The sequence below is a fragment of the Liolophura sinensis genome, chromosome 11, assembly GCF_032854445.1.
Source record: "Liolophura sinensis isolate JHLJ2023 chromosome 11, CUHK_Ljap_v2, whole genome shotgun sequence".
NCBI classification, from domain to species: domain Eukaryota; kingdom Metazoa; phylum Mollusca; class Polyplacophora; order Chitonida; family Chitonidae; genus Liolophura; species Liolophura sinensis.
In genome coordinates this window covers 4,786,726-4,800,413 of record NC_088305.1, presented here as the reverse complement: position 1 = coordinate 4,800,413, position 13,688 = coordinate 4,786,726, and positions in this window count along the sequence as shown.

The window sequence follows — 13,688 nt, the reverse complement described above, 5'->3', positions numbered from 1 at the left end:
GTTTTCTATCACAAAGAACGTAAGAATATAAATATTTTGTTCACCTAGGTTTTTTTTGTCTTAAGGCTGGACATGAATTCCATCTTGCGATTTTGTGGATGCTTCTAGACCGCCCCATTTAGATCATCTCCATCTTAGCACACAAATTTTCAATATCTCTAAGACAAAGGCTCCGTAGATCTGTTTGTACTTACTTTAAATCGTCGAAAAGGCATTTAGGACATGTCACCAGACATGACGTCGGACATGACGCAACTCGGTATTTCCAAAAAAAAAGGAAGTACAAACATGTAAAGTATGGAAGCGATCCGAATACTAAAGTTTTGCCCAGATGTGCAGTATATTAATCCTTTTTCATCACAACCATGAGCATGGATATTTTTCTCCCTAAAACACGTTCAAACTCGGTTGCGGCTATGTAAAGTCCAAGAGCTTACGGGGTCTTGACGGCCTCTGGGCCCTCGCCTCATTGGTTTGGATAATGTCCCTCTCCACTTCGCCTCCAATTTTCATCCGCTTTGTACGTCATTGTATATGTCCACAGTTTATCTCTGTGTTTAGTTGATATTAAACATGTATAGATAAAATGCATCTTTGTTTGTCGCTGTTGTTATTGGATACCCTGTCAGCCAGGAATCCCTCTGGAGCAATAATAAAACTGGGCCCAAATTACCGATATCACACAAACCATGAGGGTAAATATTGCACCAGCTAATCCTGTTTTCTGGCCCATCAGGTGGTGGATTTGTTTTGAGGGTTGTACTACTAGAAGCTTTGGGGATTGTCTAAACACTGGTACATTCAATCATGATTGCTCTTTAAGGCAGATTGAGGTTTAAAACCGACCACTACGGTGCACCATTACCGCGGTTTTCCAGACGGCTGATAAATATCAGACCAATAACTGTTAGAGCAGAAATAAAGACGGAATCGTTCATCCAGGCTCCGGTATCAACAGCACGTACCACACAGGTGGTTTGTGGTTGTCTTTAAATGGAAGGAATGATTTAAGGTTTCACGCCACATTGGCAGGATTCAAGCCATATCTGCATGAGAGTCATTACTAAACCTTGGCTTTACAAGGAGAAGAGTTCGATTTCAGTACATGGTCTGTCTCATTTTTCTCATCGCCAATAGTGATTAATTCTTGAAACAGTAATTTATTTTCTTAAAATATTCTGACATATGTCACAACATGTACGCACAGCTCAGCACTGATTCCAAGAAACGTACCTTCACCAGCTTGTTTGGTTGTCATGTAACGCCGTAGTCAAGAAAATTTTATACCACGGCGATGTATTTTATACAGGAGTCACAAACCGTGGACAAGTGACAAGATTTTCCCCACATGTGACGCGTGGAACAAATTGAGTTCAAAGTTTAAGACAAACTGATTGAAGGGTAATGATTTCAAAGAAACTTGATGTAAAACTTTCTGACAACCTGTACGATTACTGTTCACCGATGCATTTTGGCGCAAAGCCTGGGAGGCTATGGAGTTTTGAAAATTTCGGAGATTTCCCGTTCCAGGCTTATCTCCCACCCCAAGTGTTTCACTCATCCTAATCGCACAGCAAAGCACATTAGAGATCATATGCTCTTCTCCGATCAAAGTTAAGTAAGTCACCATTGACTTTACCCGAATTGTTTCCAATCCTAAGCAGTATCGATTTTGGAGATTTGAAATTTATATTGCAAATTTTGCTTTTCACCAAGCTGGGTTGATTACATGCAACACTATTGGAACAGTACGATGCTTATTCTGAATCTATTATAGAACATGTGTAATATATCAGCTCCTCTGATCAGGGACGTACAGCTCAAGAACTGCCAGGGTATATAATTTACATTATGGTCTGTCGATTTGAATCATTGTTTGTAATGAGGTCAGTTACACCTTTAGCTCCGGTAAACACAGATCTAACAGGCAGACGTGGGTTACAGCCCACCAGTGTCTTCTACTGCAGTTGTATACTCGGTTACAAGCTTTTAGCTCAAATCGCATTTGTCGACAAAACAAGGGTAATGAATGCTAAAGTGCCTGGGATATATCCTGGGGAAAGTAAATATATGTTTCTGGGTGTCGGGAGTTATTACGTCGCCCTTCCGCTGTCCACTTAAATATATAACCAATCATTCTATATGTTTTGTGGAGATTTTTTGGTTATCGTGCAGTTCTGTAGCGGATTGGAGAGATAAAGCTCAGTAAGATTTAATCCATATTGCCTGGCCCTTACGCCTTCATTCCTTGTGGAGACAAGAACGTGGCTGTAAGAAATAAACTCCTTTGGTATCTTAGGTGTTTAGATTGAGATATAGGCATATATTTACGGCATTTTACTGTGAGAAAATTCAAACTTTTATTTCTTTTCTTTTGTTAAACATAATCGTCACTTAAATATCCTCACAATGAAAGGTTCCTGTTTCAGAGGGAGTTAAGTGATGTAGGCACGCATGGATAGACCCACCTCACATTCGGCTTTTTCTCAACCGTCAAAAGCGTTTACTGTAAGTCGTCCTCAAGAATATTTCACTTATACGACGGCGGTTGGCATTATGGTGGGAGGAAACCGGGCAGTTGCTGACAGACCTTCTGAGAGAGGCTTCTGGGTCATTACGCTGCACTAGCGCGCTAACCAGCTGAGCCACGTAGGCCCCTTCTCGCTATTGAGGCGGCCTCAGAAGACACTAGGAAGCAATGTGAAGCAGAGGAGACGGGCTTCAGACCTAATCTAGTTTAGACCAGTGCTCAAAGGCAAGGATCACTAGATGATAACCTACAACTACGTCCTAATTCACGAAATTCAGCTGGAAGCGATTCTCACTGAGGGAGGCTAAGCTAGGATGGAGTAAATAAGATGGGATTGATGGAGACCAATAACTTGAACAGAGAACATCTAATGCACTGTCGATGTGGCCTTAATCCATAATCATTCATTCATTCATTCTAATACACGGTGTCACAAGAAACTTCAGTTGGACATTAATTTATTTCTTTAACTTTTTCGTTCGTAGGTAAAGAAATACATTCATTCATTATAAACGTTTCGTTATTAATGTACCAAAAGCTGTTTTGACGTTTATATCTTACATGCAACTTGTGTTACAGCTATTTATTTATTTGATTCGTATTTTACGCCTGTACTCAAGAACATTTCACTTATACGACGGTGGCCAGCATTTTTTTTTTGGAGGAAACCGGGCAGAGCCCATGGAAACACACGACCATCCGCAGGTTTGAGTTACAGTTAGAGAGTACCTATCTGGTCTCGCTCACGTTTGTTGGTCATATGGACGTCTTGCGACACATAAGCACCGAAACGTGAGATTAACATCTGAAATAAAAATAAAATATTTCCTACGGACGTGATATTATGTCTTCCAAACAACATAATATGTTGTCTGGACGACGATTTTTTCTTTGTTTTCCTGAAGCCTGGGCTTTTCCTCTTAAATAGGTGTTTTCAAAGAATGTGGATCTTTTCGATAAACTCGGATTTTTCTAGACATTATACCTTGGTTTCATAGACCCTTTTAGCTGGTGTTTTTCCTAGGCCCTGGACTGCTTAACAACTTTAGTTATTTCGACCGTGGAATTTTCTTTTTAAACCCGTGTTTTCCTAGACCCTGGACTTTTCCTTAACACCCTTGGTTCTTTGGACCCTGGACCTTTTCTTTAAAAACCATGGTTTATGTGACTCTCTCTTTGGACTTTTCTTTTCGATCCGTGTTTTCCTAGGCTCGGGACGTTTCTTTTAAATTAATGTTTTCCTAGATTGAGCCTTGAGGTTTCTTTTGAACACGGATTTCGCCAAACCCTGGAGTTTTCCTTTAAACCTTGTTTCGTGAGCCTTGGACTTTTCTGGCAAATCCGTATTTTCCTAGATGTTGTACCTTTCCTTCACATCCGTAGTTTTTGACGCTGAACTTTTCCTTTTTTTTGGGCCCTGCATGAACTTTCCTCTTAATCCGTCCTTTGAGAGACACTGTACCTTGCCTTTACTTACATCCGTGGTTTTTGTGTCGTGAAACTTCACGTAACTTCGTGTTTTCCTAGACAATGTACTTTTTGTATTTTGTATCCATTTCCAGGATTCTAAACACTCAAGGTTTCAAAGTGCTCCTTGTGTAACATGTTGGTTAATGTTAACCGAGCGGATTTCCAAACAAAGGGTCGCTCGGGATGGTTCTGGCCAATATGTCTTGATCTAAAACAGAAAGCACCAAAAATAGATTTGCAGAAACAGAAAATATCTGTCGAGAAATTCATAAAACAGACAAAAGGAGGATACCTTTCACAATCCATCTCTATCATGTTCGATAGAATTTGAACAGAAATAATCTACATGTACTTTGGTTTTCTTACAGTTTCTATGGAAACACAATACGCGTGGGCAATTAAGAGAGGAGGGATCAGTCTTTAAAGATCTGGGACAGGATAAAATCTTTTAGAATTGCTGTCAACAAGGAATTTGGTTTTCGCAAACAATTACGACGGTGAATTTTAGATAGCAATGTACATGTTTCTCTGATTTAATGAACAGATTACCCAGTAGCAAAACATTGTACATGATAAAAGGTTTATTGCTCTCATTGTCTCTCTGAAGATCGTCCAGGCCGATCCCCGGGAACGACAGGTCAGCAGCCATTCTGGTATCCCCTGTAAATTCATGGTCAACCTTGCTCACAAGATAGCTGCAGAAGGCACCCGTGTCCAGTGAACACACGCAATCCCCTCCTCAAATGGCTTTGTTTGGCTCAGAGGACAAAAATAATCTGTGTGTTGGTACGTACGGTAAAGCCACTGGCGTAAATCAGCACCAATCAAAGATTGGCACTCATCACAAAGATAAATTCGTCAGGACAAGAGGTTGTGCCGGGCACCTCTAGTCTTCTATCTTTCCTCTGGCACTCACCGGTGCCGGATGGATCTCTTGAACAAGAAATCCCCTGTGTTATGTAGTAAGCACAACCAACGGCCACATCGAGGCGTAGACCTAAGTGCCTTGACATGTTTAGAGTGATAGAGGCATTACTTATGGATAACAACTCCTGGATTTATTGTGTTGGTGACACCACTCATTCTCTTACTGTATAAATGTTGTCTTGTATTCTGTATGTCCATATGGTTTGCTAACGATGTAAGAACCTACATCGAAACGTCACCAACACAATAAATCCAGGAGTTGTCATCTATAAGTAATGCCTCTATCACTCTATACCACCCCATCTCCTAAATGCCTCTGAAAGAAGCCTTGACAAGTTGACAAACCTGATAAAAAGTGATAAATTATCTGCGTTTCGCTATCTATCAAACTGGTGTAATCACTTACGTGTAGTCGTGGGCGAAGGTATGGACGACTGGGGCTGCTACAAGACAGTTTGAAGAGGAAAAGCCTTGGCAAAATCTTGAATCATGCACACGACAGACCTAAATTCTTTCAAATTTCTCACGTCAAATTCGGGGACTGGAAAGTGCTGACTTCAGAGACGCACAGTTAAACAAGCGTCTGGGATTTAAATTTACATTTTGGTTGAGAATTTCAGTCATTATTGCACCTCTAGATCTGGTTGACGTCAACAGTCCATCCGGGGATATGCGTGGGTTACGGCTCTGGGGTGTCTGGTTTTAGAAGACAATCTGTACACTTGGTAACTGGTATTCAGCGAAAAAAGCATTCGACAACACAACAGTAATTCTATGTATTTTGTACTGCTTACATCCAACTTTGGTGCGGCCCCTTTCTGAAGTAGTTTCCAATTTCTTGTCACCAAACACTCATCCGTATTTAGGGAGCTAACACTTAATGAGATTTCATCCGGGCACTTGGAGAAGGGCGATGTCTAGAACATTGCCTACTGTTTTGTGAATATTGCCAGACCTTAACGTTTTAGATCCCTTGCGGAGGTCAGAAAGTGTCCGCAAAAAATAAACTAATTTGATGTGCGAGGTATTTATAGGCACTTGGATTACATTTACGTTTTTAATGCTCTGTCTTTTTAGATTTTTTGGCTGACACATTTCTTGTGCAGTTAACTTCATAGCAAACGTTTCAAACAAAGAACTTGAAGAATCACTAAAAAAGACTCTGTATATTTTCAAGTCTTTACGACTGCCTAAACTGATTTTTCAAAGTTTTCCACTGGATAAATTAATTAGAACATCCCGGATTAAAAGATACGAGGTGAGTACGTTGCTGAGAGATAAAGTAAAGCCAATGAAGACCAAATCAAGGCAACTCTTAGTATGATTCGAACATGTGGCACTGCAAATTTCCATAGAATTACAGAGGCAAATGGTATCTGTGTGGAACTTTCACGTATGGAAAGATTAAGCATTGCTTCGAAAAGAACCCACAAATTCTCTGATTTGTCCCCTGTGTACCGGATATTACCCACTTTGATTGTCTTGCAGTTACTATGGAAACAGATTAAACCAAGAGCAAGAGATGAAGAAGGTATTTTTGTTTGTTAAAATGAATGTGAACTGCACAAGAAATACCGATTGGTGGCTTAAACTAGAAGAGTATATTTTAGGTCGAAATGCGGACATTTTTGGGAGCAGTTTTAATTTGCACACGTAAGTTTTATGGAGTGGATTTGATGAGCAGATTGCGCTGTGGTAAAACATTGTACATGATTAAAGGTTTATTGTTCTCACAACAGTCTGCCTGTATGAAAATCGTCCAGGCCGATCCCCGGAGGACTAGTCGGCAACGTTTGTGGTATTTCCCATAAGTTCATGGTTAGCCCTGCCCAGATAAACAGCTGCAGAAGACATCCATGTACTGTGAACACACTTAATCCCCCCTTCAAATGGCTTTGTCTCGGCTTAGTCTCCAGGGCTCAATAACCGCGGCTCAGCTGAAAAAAAATTCAGTGATTTTGTGGGCACTGTCTAGTCACCGCTGTAAATTAGCACCAATCAAAGATTGGCACTCTGCATGAAGACAAATTCGTCGGGACAAGCGGTTTCGCCGGACACCTCTGGCCGTCCATCTATCACTGAGTCGCCACTCCGGATATGGAGTGTGCGGACAACTGTCGCCTGGCGGGATCTCCTCTGGCTCTCAGCAGTGCCGGATGGGTCTCTGGTAGCAAGCAAGGCTATGCGCTAACCTCAATCAGCGGCCACATTTAGGCGTGGACCTAATTGCTGGGAAGTGTTGATAAACGTTTCTGATGGATTATCTTTGGCTCTGAAGCAGTCAGCCTGGTGTGAGGAAGCACTTAGTACTTGGGAACGAATGGTTAACTGTTTCTACGTTTCCAGAGTGATGGCAAAATCTTAAACCATGCCTACCAGAGATTTAGCCTGCTATATAATGCTCTCTTACTGCAAAAGAAAAAAAAAATGATATTGCATCAAAAGACTTTGCTCTGAATAAGTTTTTTAACTTTTACAAATCTCCGTGATAAATGTGCTGTGGTTTTGTATCACGCAGTCTGGTGTGAGGAGGCACTTGGTGAAGGGATGTTTACTCTTTGCCAGGTTTACTCTTTGCCAGGTTTACTCTTTGCCAGGTTTACTATCAACGGCCAGTATCCCTGTCTGATTTATACTACATTTTCCTGAACGTTAGATTTATTTATTGATTATTTGATTGATGTTTTACGCCATGCTCAAGAGTATTTCACTTATACGATGGCACGCAGCATTATGGTGGGAGGAAACCGAACAGAACCCGTGCGAAACCCACGACCGCATTGGTGAGAAGCTCCTGCGTCAGTGAACCGCACTGGCACACTTACCACCGCGGACACCCTTAGCGATAGGTGGGTGTGTTTACTGACAGTTTTTCTCTGGATTAAAACACTTTCAATTTATCTATTGCCCATTGTCATGTTAACATGAATAAATAACGTGCAGTCATATTGATGCCGTTATATTTATTTATTTAATTATATATGTGATTAGTGTTTTACACCGTACTCAAGAATATATAGCTTGTATGACATCGGCTTGCATTATGGTGGGAGGAATGGGGGGGGGGGGGGGGGGGACCCACGACTACTATGCGCAGGTTATTAGAAGACTTTCCCAAGTACAACTCGAGAAGAAGCCAGTAAGGTTGGGCTTGAACTCCGAGCGATCACAATAGTGGCTCCTGGGGCATTGCTCCGTGCTGGCACCCTAACCACTTGGCCATGGAGGCCTCAGTTTTCTGCATTGATACTGATAATGTTATTGTTGGATGGAAAATATTGTAGGAAAATCCTGGTCAAATGTCCTGCAAACCATGGCTGGGAACAACTACATCGCAATAGCTGTGGATTCTCCTACACGAGGGCAAACGGGTAGGCCGGACAAACCCCGTATTCTGGACCATCAGGTGGTCGATTTGCTTTCAGGGTCCTGGCAAGCTACAGACATTGTGGACCTGTCAGTGTGTTTACTTGAAAAACAAATGGAGCTAGAGACTTCTACAAAATAATGGTTTTCACAGCGGAGTCGTGGAAAAGCTCCTCGACAATAATACATGGAATCTTGGATATAAAGTGCCAAAATGAGTTAGGGAAAAAATAACACTCTTGAAAAGACATTTCAGGAATGGTCAAAAATTATGTAGATAATTTTTTATAGAGGTGTGTGTGACCCCAATTTGATAATCTGTTCGATCATATTCCGACTTCAAAATGAAAATCCATTTGTGCTTCATTAATCATTTGTTAATTCATCTACGGGAGATAATTTCCTGAAAGTGCTTTAATGCATGCAAAGCTTTGCCATTTCAACCTCTTACTGTTCTGTGCAATGATAAACGCCCTTCCTCACAGTAAGCTGGCTTATTTAGACAGGGAACAAATTATAGGGAACAGCAATATATAGTGCAATTACTAAGCCAGAAAGATGTTGAATTTATGTAGCGGTCCCTAGTAGAATGTGTAACACTGGAACCTTAACGGATTTCTTGCAACAAATTGTTAGCCAAAAAGTGAGACAATCACACTTATATACTTTCAGTAAGCGTTTCCTGGCAGTTTTCCATCTTTTCTGATCTCGCAAAAATTTAATGTAACTCAAGTTGGGAGACGATCTTATGGTTGTTGGAAGGTGTTGAATTGTAGAACATCCGCCCTAAGCAGATATTTCTGAGCTTACATTATTAAAAACGATGCACTTGCTGTGAACACATAACATACACATGCATAAATTAGCGCAATTTACCATCTTTCTTTAATATGACACTACATATAAAAAACTTCATTGAACAATAATATACATGCATCAACTTTACACAACAGAACAAATCTCGACATAATGCTTAACAAGGAACTTCCGGGATTGTCAAGGCTCTTGTACATTCAGTCAGGATTTCTCTTAAGGCTGATTGAGCTTTAAACCCACCCACTGCAGCCCACCATTACCCCGGCTGTTCCTTTAGTTCAAAGACCAGACCGATAACGGCAAGACCAGAAATGAAGACGAAATCGTTCATCCAGGCTCCGGCATTATTGGTACATGCTAAACATGTTGTTTGTATTCATCTTTAAATAGAAGGAATAATTAGGGTTTTCCGCCACATTGATAGGATTTCAAACAAGTCTTGACGATCCGTAATTAGAAGCATTCGTCTTCTCTAGAAAAGAATCATTCCAAAATTGTATCTATACCCCAATAAAAGTCAATTTCCACTGCGTGGATTGCTTTTTGGGGTTCTTTTTTCGCCATTTCGGTATTATTTATGTATTTGATTGGTGTTTTACGCCGTACTCAAGAATATTTCACTTATACGACGGCGGCCAGCATTATGGTGGGAGGAATTCCACGACCATCCGCAGGTTGCTAACTGACGAAAGTCTGTTAACTTTAATTATTCTTTGAATAACATGAAAGAAGTCGCAACGGATACGTATAGTCCAGGAGACACTTTCAATAAAATATTTCAACTTTTACTGCCGCGGTTCTTTTTTACAGATGGTGGTAAACTGAATGGGAGACTCAAGGACGAACTGCACAGAAGGTCGTAATCACTGTGGAACACGTAGTTTTCTTCTGTGACGTTGCAGTGCGTGGGTAGGCTATTTGGTATGTGTTTTATTAGCACATATATACCAACTATTGTGACGTAAGAAAGTTCACAGCTTTCGACACTTTTGTTGCCGGCGTGAATGGGTTTCACGAGTTTCCAATAGCAGCCATCGGTCCTGGACAAGTATTTTATTTATTTGATTAGTGTTTTACGTCGTACTCAAGAATATTTCACTTATACGACGGCGGCCAGCATTATGGTGGGAGGAAACCGAACAAAGCCCGGGGAAGATCCACGACCATCTGCACGTTGCAGATCACCAGGTTGTTGAAAGACCTTCCCAGACCTTACAGTCGTAGAGGAAGCCAGCATAAGCCGGACTTGAACTCACTTAAAATAGCTTTTCTTTACAGTCACTCCGATAGCCACAGTCAGTAAACATGTACATGTTCAGGTACGGGTATATCCCACTCTTCGCCCAAAATGTCTGAACGTTTACGTCTGGCCATGTAAGACGCTTGTGTTTTTAAATTATGTATATTAAATCACTACTTTCCAAAAGCAAATGGGTGTACTACATCAAGCGTGAATGGGGACTACAAATCTAGGCACCTTTTGGATAAATGATTCAGTAAATGTCCGGTAAAAGTCACCAAAGCTTACCAAGTTAAATGTTAACCTTTACATTACAAAAGTAAACCTATACTTTGATGTGAACTGAAGCTTTACTGAATTGGAAGCAGCCTAGCTGCCCGTTTTCCAGTAAACGCATACGGGGATTTTAGCAGTGTAGAACCCGTCAGTAATCGGTGACAAAGTGGATGAACGTGGAGTAGTTGACATTGCCTCGGCATATTGCACCTATCCACATAAATGTACAACCAATAATTCTCTATATTTTCTGGAGCGCGGGAACTATTTTTTGGCGTGCAGAAATTCTCTTTTACTGTAATTTTTGTTACCAAACATTTGTCATTGTCAGGGAACTTAACACTTAACAAGATTTCATCCGGGAACTTGAGGAAGGACTGATTTATCACTGTATAATGCTGTAATGTGGTCACTGCCAATTGCTAACACGTTAAATCCATAGCAAAGACAAGAATGTGGCTGCAAGAAATGAGCGCATTTGATTTTGTTTGGAGGGTTCGAATTCTGCTTTCGTTTGTTTTTCTTCGTTCAATATTTCTCATACTCCGCGAATTCCAGGTTCTAACGTGATTGTATCATTATTCAAAGTTTTAGGCTGTGATTTGTTGTTTTGTTAGATACAGGCTATTGCCTGTTTGTTGGTTGATGTCAGAGAAATAAAAACACTATGCTTGTTTGCAGTGCATAAAAAGAGACACAACACAAAAATGTCACGGCACGCGTTGACACTGTGAAAGTTTGCATCTGGCCATGAATTTTCTGGTGATAATATGGTTACTCGAAGATTTCTCGCCTGTCAGTATTTTTTCTCTCTTGTTTTCATGACAATACATATCTTGATTTTGTAGGCTTTCTACATTAAACTACGTCAACCAAAATGGTCGGTTGTTAGCTTCAGTTTAAGCTGTTTGTGGCAATGTAAAAAGAGAAAACGGTTTAAGCTGTCATTGTTGACATCAGTTTTTATATGATCTTAAGACGATAGAAAGGTTCGCTCTCCCGACCTAAGAATCAATTAATCAATTGTTAAGCGGAGGTTTCTGTTTATATTACGTGGCAGAAGATCTAATAGTTCAATGCACAATTTGCTTTTGACAAAGAACATGATGAGGTCAAGGACAAAAAAGTGGATTGCAACGTTACCTTTGAAATACCGTACAGTAAGGCACATTCGACGTTTTTGATTTGTTAGGGGCCTATATGAGGAAGTGGCTAGCGTACTTTTACAAGCACGATGACCCAGGACCCTGTCACCTATGCTTCCTCTTCAGTCTTACGTGGGAAAGTCTGCCTACAAACTGATGATGATCATGGGTTTCTCCCTGCCATAATGCCGGCCGGCGTCGAGTGAGTGAAAGATTCTTGCTACAGTGTAAAGTTCCAATGAAATAAGTAAATAAGTAAATATAACATTTATTGAAAAGTACTAATGTTGTTAATTTAATTTGCAGTGACCAGAGGTAAAACCAAAATATTTTGAGGTACAACCAGGACAGAACCTGGAGAATTCCACTTTACATGTAAATGACGAAATCTCCTCTTCTAAAATCGGAAATGGTCATTGTATGAATTTGTGATTTGGGATGTGACTAATATATACTACCCACTACCATTTTTAAATCTAATTCTGCTTAAGTCATGGAAACAGGGTGAAGCTAATTTGCGACTATGGTGCATTCACATTTACATAAACAGTTACAAACTGATAATAGGAGAGGTCGGATTTTACCGGTTACTTGTGAAAGGGAAAAACACTTTAAAACCGAACTCCACACCTCCGGGGTTGACTAAGGATGTCAGGGCAGCCTTTCAAACCTAAGACAAAAACTTCTGTTTTTGTAAAACGGACTAGATTGAGCTATAAGACCTATAAGATTGGCTTCATATTTAGGGAAGCCTGTCCCTGTACTATAGCCGAAGTTCTAACACATCTGTTTATTCTATAGTCTGTGGAAACCAGACAGGTATAACAGACAGAAAACGAACATAATGCTTTACATAATGTGTTACAAAAACCCTTTGTAAGCGGGGCCCTATACTTAAGGCGAAGTTTTAAAAACACCTATTCATTTTGGAGCCTGTGGGTTATCAGACAGATATAACATACACAAACAACAGACATAGCGTTTTGTGCATGTTCGCATTTTCGTAAAACGAGTTCTAACACACCTGTTTATTTTGTAGCTTATGGAATGCAGACAGGCAAATGTGACATTAAGGCATTTTGGCGTCTTGCCAAAACTTGCTGCTGTGGCAGGATAGTCAAGTTTGGCTCTTCCAATCAAAAGGTGGGAACCACGTGTACATGTATATTACCTTCTTCACTGTCGTCTGTTCCAATCAAAATATAAACAGCTCACAGATAGATGTCAAACTGGATCGTATAGTTATTATACAAAATGTATTACACAGTAATTAGATGGTACACCTCATTTCCAAAATAGCATGTTATATTTTCAATGGTCAAATGCCTGTCACCCCTGTTGTAACAATCGGCCATTAGGGTATGCTTATATATGTAACGGGTGAAAAGCTTGGGTATTATACATGGGAAGGAATTTTTTGCAAATGTAAAAAATTACTTACATTTTTGTGCAATTATTACCGTGTGTATATAAAATTAAAAGTTTGAATTTAGCATTGAATGGACTGCGACATATGACAGAATGCCCATGAAAACGAAACCCTTATTTCTCAGACTCTGTAAAACAATAGTAAACAGTACGCCTATGTAAACAAATATTGGTGTATAAAATGATTACAGTCGGAAACAAACGAATATCGCAAGATAGATAAATGCTAGATAAAAAGTTTATGTCTTGAAATGTTGTGGGAGAAGCCACAGTGTCAGTGATTCTTCAAAACGCCAACTATATTCAACTCAAAATTACTCAAAATTGGGAACAGCGCCTCGAGCTCTCGTCTGGAAGATGGGAAATTGAGGCAACATGACTGACCAGTATTAACGGACACATGGCGTCTGCATACAACTTTCTTGTTTATACATAGGCTTATTATTTCAAATTCTGTTCTTGACTATATCTCTGCTCATAGAAAAACGCC